The sequence below is a fragment of the Thalassophryne amazonica genome, unplaced genomic scaffold (assembly GCF_902500255.1).
Source record: "Thalassophryne amazonica unplaced genomic scaffold, fThaAma1.1, whole genome shotgun sequence".
In the NCBI taxonomy this organism is placed as follows: Eukaryota; Metazoa; Chordata; class Actinopteri; order Batrachoidiformes; family Batrachoididae; genus Thalassophryne; species Thalassophryne amazonica.
Genome location: NW_022986265.1, coordinates 89,116 through 97,583, shown reverse-complemented (window position 1 = coordinate 97,583; position 8,468 = coordinate 89,116).

The following is an 8,468-nucleotide window of genomic DNA, read 5'->3' as shown; positions in this document are numbered from 1 at the left end:
AGCTGCTCCAAGGTTTTGGAACAGACTCTTGTGGAAGACGAAGCTCTCGAACCAAGATTGCCATGTCCTGTGGGGTGACCATGACCAGATTAAGGTTGTGCTGTCCAGGGGACAGGAAGTACAAGGGGGAAGGCATTTCGTGTGTGGGGGGAGTATTGTTGATGTCGCACAGGCAAGTGGGTGGGACACTCTGGGCATTTAGCAGCCTGTACAAAGCTCCCCTCTGTCCTGGTGGGTGAGTTCGGCTAAGGTCTACCCCTGCTGATCCTCCTCCAGAGGTACTGGGCTGATCAGAATATCTCTCCTGCCTTGGGGGTGGAAAGCTGGGGACAGGTCCTAGCAGTGAATTGGGTCTAGGATGCACTCGGGCGGTTTGCTGCATATGGCCGACCTTGGCTGCCTCCCCTGGAGGGTATCGTTGCCACTGGCACATGTGACTGTCTCCATGGCTGTTCCTGAGTCCAAAGGGTCTTTCAGGTGATGGTGGAGTCCTCGGGCCGACTCTTGCTGCAGGCAGATTCTGTGAAGCCGTCATCGCCAGGTGCTGGAACGATGAAGATCCTTCTGTTGCCAACTGGTTTAGCTGCTGGATGGAAGGCGGCTGTGGCGACCAATCATGTCTCGACCATCCCTCCTGTATATCCTCTTCTCCAAACAGTTCTGAGAGTCCAATCAGACTTGATAGAGGCAGATCAGGCATAGGTCCCTGATCAGGGGAGTCTGGTCTCTCAGCCATACTCCTGTGTCCTAGTAATATACATATACGTTCATTATTACAGCTCCATGTCATTCTTTCAGATATTGTCTATCCTATCCCTCATTTTTGTGGGTGCATGTGTGTAAATGTAAATGTGCGTGCATGTCTTCTTCCTCGTCTACAATATCACCAAGCACGGTCCATCCCAGTCCTCCCTATCTGGGGTGTACGCCACAATATTAGGGAGCTGGGGGCTGTCGGGGAGGATAATTGGTATTTCATCCATTTCCATATATTCTGGTTCTCTGTCTGTTTCGTTTGTGCTTTCTTCTAGGGCTCGGATGGCTAACAGTGGGAGCTGTCCTACTGTGGATGAAATCAATTTATTGACCAGAAATTTTATCAAGGGAATACCACAACATATTACCAGCAAGACCGCCACCCCTGTTAGTGCCAAGATTACACCTATCTGGTACAACCAGTCTTTCCATGAAATCCACCCTCTCCTTAGAGTCCCAAACAGTGAAAACAGTGGGCCAATATTCATTCCATTCCCTACAATGTATCCAGAATCGTCAGTTTCATTTCTCCCTCCTATGGAGTTACTTAACAGTTCCTGTTGCATCTCTTCAAGTGTGATTAAGAGCTCTGTCAAATTTCCGTCTTCCCCTGTACGCATGGGAATAGCTGTGCAACATTCGGTGGCTTTGATCATAATACAAACTCCTTGTTCATCAGCCATCATCATCTCGATAGCTAATCTATTTTGCATTGTCATTAGCGAGGTGGCGTGCAGTTGTTCGGTTAAGGCTCCTACTGCTGCCAATGTCCAGTTCAGGTATCTTTGCTGATTATACCACAAGTAATTAATCCACTGCACCTCCTGGAACCTAGAACGGATTTTTGGAGTAACCCCGAACAGAGCCAATGCCCATCCCCATTTATCCGCATCTTCATCTGCTTTAACTCTGCTACTGTCTATGGCTTCTAACTGTCGGGGTATCCCTTCTGGTATCCCGTTTCTTACTGTGATGTTGTAGTCTGTTTTAAACGTCATTATTCCTCTTTTCTTACGAGGTTTCTGTGGCATGGGTTGTATTGAATTTGGCATTTCAATTACTGTTATAGCTCCTGTGAGCATCACAGGAGCACAAAGGCCCTTCCAATTAGGGGACAGCGATGACAGGAGTTTCCTTTTTTGTCCGCATATCCAAAAGATGTCAGCTAAGGGTACCGTTCCCTTAGCTAAATTTGGAGTAGATACCCATGAAGCATGGGTGAGATTCAGTCCAATTACAGACCCCCTGTGGCCGGTACTATTTGTTCACACTGTATGCCTGCTGCTAGCAGGGTGTGACAGACGGTAATGTTCCATGCTGTTTTGGCCGGTTTGTATTCTTGCTGCTTTTGCATACACTGTATGTGGTGTTTTGGCTGGGTCGTCCCTACCTGCCAATCGCTTATGTATTGTGCTACTAAGCCTTTAGCTATACAGAATGGGTGTATCATCCCTTTCTCTATTTTAATCATAGGTGGAACGGTTCCTTCTGTACTTAGGGGCACTGGACAAAGTTTACTGTCGGCAGCATATTTTTCATCACCTACTGCCATTTTCATAACACATTGTGTATAGCATTCTGCTTGGTCTGAGTTATGTTGGGGACTCCTATAACAGTTGTTGATATCAGGTAGGGGTTTAGCCTGAGGTATCACACCTTTCCGGTGACAGGCTATGCAAGGCTTTTCACTGATCTGCCTAGCCGAAAATTTCAACCATTGGTAAAATAAATTGGTCTTCAACCCTTGTGTGCGGGCTAGGTCTGTACTGGGATCCCATCTCCCTAAGTGACTGCTTGTTTCTAGGCTTCTAATTGTCCTCTTTTTCCTTGGTTTGATTTTTACCCATTTTGTGGCTTCATGTACTGTAACAGTTACGTCTTGCTTGGTTTCCCTGCATCCTCTTTTATCACAAATTACCTCTATGTTGAGTGTTCCCTCCTCTTCACATTTGATGCTAATGGCTTCGCCTAATATGTAATCCCCCAGCTTTCCCTGTATTCCTATGTTCTTGTAGGCTTTTGATTTAATGTATACCAAATTATATGTTTTTCCTGTGTTTAGAATGCCTTGTTTAGCTGCTATTGCGGCCATGGCCACGGCACAGTCCGTTGTATGTTTTGGATGTCTATTTTCTCCCATACTGACCACCAGTAGTATTGTCAATCCCTTGAATAATTCCTTAATCATTGCTCTGATGACTGTTGAGATGTGCTACTAGATGTGCTACTAAGTGAGCCGTCACTAGATGAGCTGTCACTAGGGATGTGTGGTGCTATCTGTGCTTTGTCTGGGTTGTACTTCCTGCGGTTCTTCTGTCGGTAAATCTACTGAGTTGCTGTCCGAGTCTGATGTCTCCTGTGGCCTGTCTATCTGTCGGTCTGTATTTCTGTCTGTCTGTTGGCCTACGTCTCCAGTTGTCTCTGAGTCTGCATCTGAGTCTGTCGCTGCTCTATCTGGCAGGGATCCACTACTCTCTGAAGCTGTGCGTCGTCTTTGTTCAATCAGTCTCTGTGAGCGCCTTGGCCGGTGTTCGCCTGGCTGCAGGGAGGCGTGGCCTTCCCTCTGTGCTTCTTCTGGCTGCAGGGAGGCGTGGCCGTCCCTCGGTGCTGCTGTAGGGTCTCTGGCTTCTCCTGCTTCCCCCCTTGGCCCGGCGGCTCTGCCAAGACGAGCTTGCCGAGGCCGCAGGGGCGCTGGGCCACCAACCCTACAGCAGTGGTTTAAATGAAACCAAGTGTCCTTACCGTCTACTGTGACTGCTGTACGTGAGGCAAGAATAACTTTAAAAGGACCTTCTCGGCGGGGCCTGTCCCACTTCTTTTTGAACACCTTGACGTAAACCAGATCACCAGGCTGGATGCTCTGATTTTCGAGTGGAATCTCTGCTTCTCTGTCTTTTGTAGCACCTTTGACCTGCAAAAAGATAGTTTTGTGTATTTGGGTTAACTGTCTCAGATAATTATGCCATTCGTCTTGTAGCTGCTCCAGCGATGGTCCTTCGTAGGGTCCTCTCAGGTATGGAATAGGCATCGGCCGACCTGTAAGAGCTTCAAATGGTGTCAAATGGGTTAGTCGGTTAGTTTGTGAGCGCATTGACAATAAAGCAAGCGGCAACGCATCCAGCCAGGTTAGTTTGCCATTGCTGTCTGCTATGATTTTTGCTAGTTTGTTCTTTAAAATGCCATTAGCCCGTTCCACTGCCCCATTTGATTGAGGGTGATAAACACACCCAAACTTCTGTTTGATACCCAATTGTTTGAATGTTTCTTGTGTAACCTTGGCTACAAAAGCCCTACCGTTGTCAGATGAGATAGTATCTGGAATGCCAAATCTTGGAAAGACATCTCGGCACAAGAATTTGGCTACCGTTTTATGGTCTTGATTTGCAGAGGCTACTGCCTCAATCCATCGGCTGAATCTGCATATCACTACCAAAACATATCTCATTCGTTTAACTCGATTTTCAGCTCCCATGTCTATGAAATCCATCATAAGATGTCTGAATGGCCCATCAGGGACCGGAATGTGGGCTAAAGGGGCTGTGAATGATTTCCGGACATTGTACTGTGCACATACCTCACACTCATTCAACAAACGGTCCACTGTAGCTGCCATATATGGTGACCACCAGACAGCTTTTAGTTTGTTCATAATTTGGACTCGCGAACAATGATCGGGTCCGTGGGCCCAAATGATTGCATGTCGTAATAAATTGGTGGGTAACACAAAATGTCCATGACTACTGCGCCACAGCTTGTCCGCTGGCCCCTGACTGCGTGTCTCAATAGCGCCTCGTTTAACCCACATTCGTTTTTCTCCCCCACTGGCCCTACTTTGAGCCACTATCAGTGCGTCAAGGTGAAACCAGTGGGGCACAATCTTGGATGGTTAGCAGGGGAAACATATTTTCTCCTTGTGCTCCTTTGCGAGCTGCGTCATCTGCTAGGTTGTTACCTTGAGCTATGATGTTATTATTCTTTTGATGACCTGCACATTTAATGATGGCTACCTCAGACGGTAATTGGAGAGCTTGTAACAGTTGGGAAATCGCTTCTCCATGAGTGACAGGGGTGCCATCTGCTCTCAGGAATCCCCTTTGTTTCCAAATGTTTGCATGTACATGACATACGCCATAAGCGTAGGCTGAGTCTGTGTAGATATTAACACGTTGATCTTTAGCTATCTGGCAAGCCATAGTTAAGGCTTTAATTTCTGCCAGTTGGGCTGAACAAGGCTGATCAATTCCTTGGGACTCCAGTAATTCAAAGGTCTCGCCATCCGTGTTTTAGTTTAACAATCCCCATACCCGCATGCAATCCCGCGGCATCCCGAAAGCATGAGCCATCCACGAACAGGGTTAGATCTGCATCTATGGCGTGATTATACAAATGTTCTCTGGCTCTCAAAAAATTTCTCTGTCTCTGCCACACAGTTATGTGGAGTACCATCTAACGGTGTGGTCAATTTGGTGGCGGGATTCACCGTGTGACAACGTTGTAGTGTTATTTCTGGAGCGGACAACACAACTTCATATCCAGTGCGTCTAGCTTGTGTTAAGACAAAACGTTGGACTGGTTAGCAGGGCATGTAACTGATGCGACGTGTACAACGTTTACTGCATGTCCCATGATTATGGATGATGCTTTTTGAAATGCAAAGGCAGCTGCTGCTAGACCCTGATAGCATGGTGGCAAATCCTGTTTCAATGTTGTCAAGCTTTGTACTATAATAGGCCAATGGTGTTTTCCTTCATTTGTTCCCTGCATTAGTACAGCACAAGCATAACCAGCTTTTTCAGTAACATACCAAATGGAAAGGTTTCCCATAATCTGGGTTACCTAAGCGGGGAGCAGATTGCATGTCTGTTTTTAGGGCCTCAAAAGCTCCCGTTGCCCTGATCTGTCCAGACGAGGAGAGCTGCATTGCTTGTTTGCCCCACTGCTCTAATCATGGCACGCAAAGGTGCAGTTTTATAGCATAATCACAAATCCACGGCCGACTGTACCCTGCCATCCCAAGGAATGAAAGCATCTGTCCCACTGTTTGGGGTTTGGGAGCCTTGATTATAGCCTCCACTTGGCTTGGGGCTATACATCGCGTGGTCCCACACAACTGTCTTCCCAAGTATTCTACTTGTTGTTTGCAGAACTGCAATTGTCCTTACTTACTTTATGACCTCCATCTGCCAATGCATGCAATACAATAATGAATCTTTTTCACACTGTTCTTGAGTCTCTGATGCAATAAGGAGATCATCCATATATTGCACCAATGTACTGGGTATGTCAAGGTGTTGTAAATCTTCAGCCAGGACTTTGTTAAAGATGGCTGGGGACAGGTTCAGTCCCTGAGGTAGCCGTGTATACGTTAGCTGTTGTCCCAGAAATGTGAATGCAAACAAATGTTGTGAGTCTGGGTGCACAGGCACACTGAAATAGGCTGAACACAGATCGATTACTGTGTACCATTTTGCTCCAGCAGGGATGCTTGATAGTATAGTATGCGGATCAGGTACTATAGGTGCATCATTTCTATTATTGCATTGATAGGACGCAAATCATGTACCAGCCGATACTCTTTGGTATGTTTTTAGGGATAGGATAGATAGGAGTATTGCATGGGCTTGCAGTTTTATTAGAACTCCAGCTGCCATTAGTCCCTTAATTACTGGTTTTATGCCTTCAATAGCCTGAGGTTTTTAATGGATACTGCCTTTGGTGAGGCAGTTTTGCTCCCGGTTTTACTTTTATTTTTACTGGTAAGGCTGTTTTTACTAGTCCTACATCCGTTTGCTTTGGACCACACCACTGGTGGTATTTTGCTCTAACAATTTCTCTTGTTGGGCCGATAACACCATCTGTCCCTCTGGTCTAGGATTGAGCTCCACTTTTTGAGCTATAGCCTCATCATTTACTTTTAAATTAATTCGTATAAACTGCTGGTCTTTTGACAGATGTACTTGTGGACCTTTCCATGTTTTTGCCATTCTTCAAACTTCTGAGGCTGTCTTTACCATTGACCCTAGGTCATGGGATTCGTACTTTTCTGAGACTAAAAGGGTCACATGAGACATGGCATTCGGCACTTGATACCATTGTTGTTCAGCTGAAGTTAGCTTGACAGAAGCTGCGGCCCCTTGGGGGCCTAAATAAATTTCTGTGGTGGTTATGTGAAACAGCCGTTGATTCATCAATGCATCCCAGCAGCATGCATAGTCAGTTTGTTCTTGTTTGGCATCGAACATCAGGGTGACATGTAAAGGTAAACTAGGTGTATATACTGCTTCATAGTGTTGTTCGGCCCAGGGCTTCCATTTTTCCCATTGCCAGTTGAAGATTGAATTTTCTGGTTGTAACTTCAGCCAGTATACCATGGGTTGCACAGGTCGGACCTTGTTTTTCCATGTCCATAAGCACCATAATGTTGGCGAGTGCTTCGTCAGGAAAGTGTATTTGCAGTCCTTGATGGGTACACACTATCTGGTTTGTAGCTTACATAAATGTCTCTTCCCAGCAAATTCACAGGTGTATTTTGTGAGTATAACAGGGGTGCTTCAATTGTTTTTCCTGCAATCGTTACAGGAAGTGGGCTGTGTAAAAGGTATTATTTGAGTCTTCCCAGAGAAGCCGATGGTCTTAATTACAGACCAGAGAGGGGGAGATGAGCGCCCATTTTCCCTATGCAAGAGTATGTTGCCCCTGTATCCACCATGAAAGGGAAATCTCTGTTTTGTATATTAACAGTGACGGTTGGCTCTTCCTTAGGTATCATCGAAATAGCCAATGCCACCGTTTCCCCCTCTGTCTTCTCTAGGCCTCCCTATTGCCAATAGGCAGAGGGTCCAACCCAAGGTCGGGCCGGACAATTTCTCATTCGATGTCCAGGTTGTCCACAGCTCCAACACTCATTAGAGGGTTGATCCCCTATTGGGGGTGTTGGTCCCATAGGCGGTCCCGCTTGACTGTTCCTGGGAGCTGAGTTTTGGAATCTGCTTCCAAATGAAGGTTGGCGAGATCCTCTTCGCCACCCTCCTCTTTGACCTTGAAAGTTCCGTGACTCTCCTCTCCACCCATGACTGTAGGTGGGTCCATTTCCGGGTGTGCCAGTGCTATGGTAGTGATAGTGATGCTCCACTGGTGCCGAGACTTCTCCTGCAGCAGTGCTCCCTGCTGCTCCTTGGGGGCTCTGTGTGGCTGTTACCACAGGTGCCTGTATGGTGGCAGCAGTGTTTGCCGTAGGGCCTGTGCTTGCGACTCAGAAGGAACAGGGGTCATCATTGGTGCCTGGGTCTTTGTTTTTTCTTTCTTGACTTTGGTTAGCTCTCCCAACTGCATCTGCACCAATTTTTTTCGTCAGGGATTTTGCTGCATCTTCTTCTTTTGTTTTTCTTTCTGTAGATTTCAAGATGGTGACACATATGCTCAGAGTATAAAGCCCAATTCATTTTCGATAGTCCCACAACTCCATCTAGGGCCTTTCTGAACCTCATCTGGTAGAGCCTTTTTTACAGTTATTTTAAACAGGATTTCAGTTGCTGGAGAATGGTTCCATGCATTTCCTGTTTCCTCCGCCCATCTTTTCTGGAATCGGTGCAGGAACTTCTTTGGGCACTCTTCAGGTGTCCACTCCTCATCATCCAATTTAGAGGGATCCAAGACCTCAGGGTACTTTCTTCTCAGTCCTTCCCACATGGAGTTTCTATAGCGATTAAAGG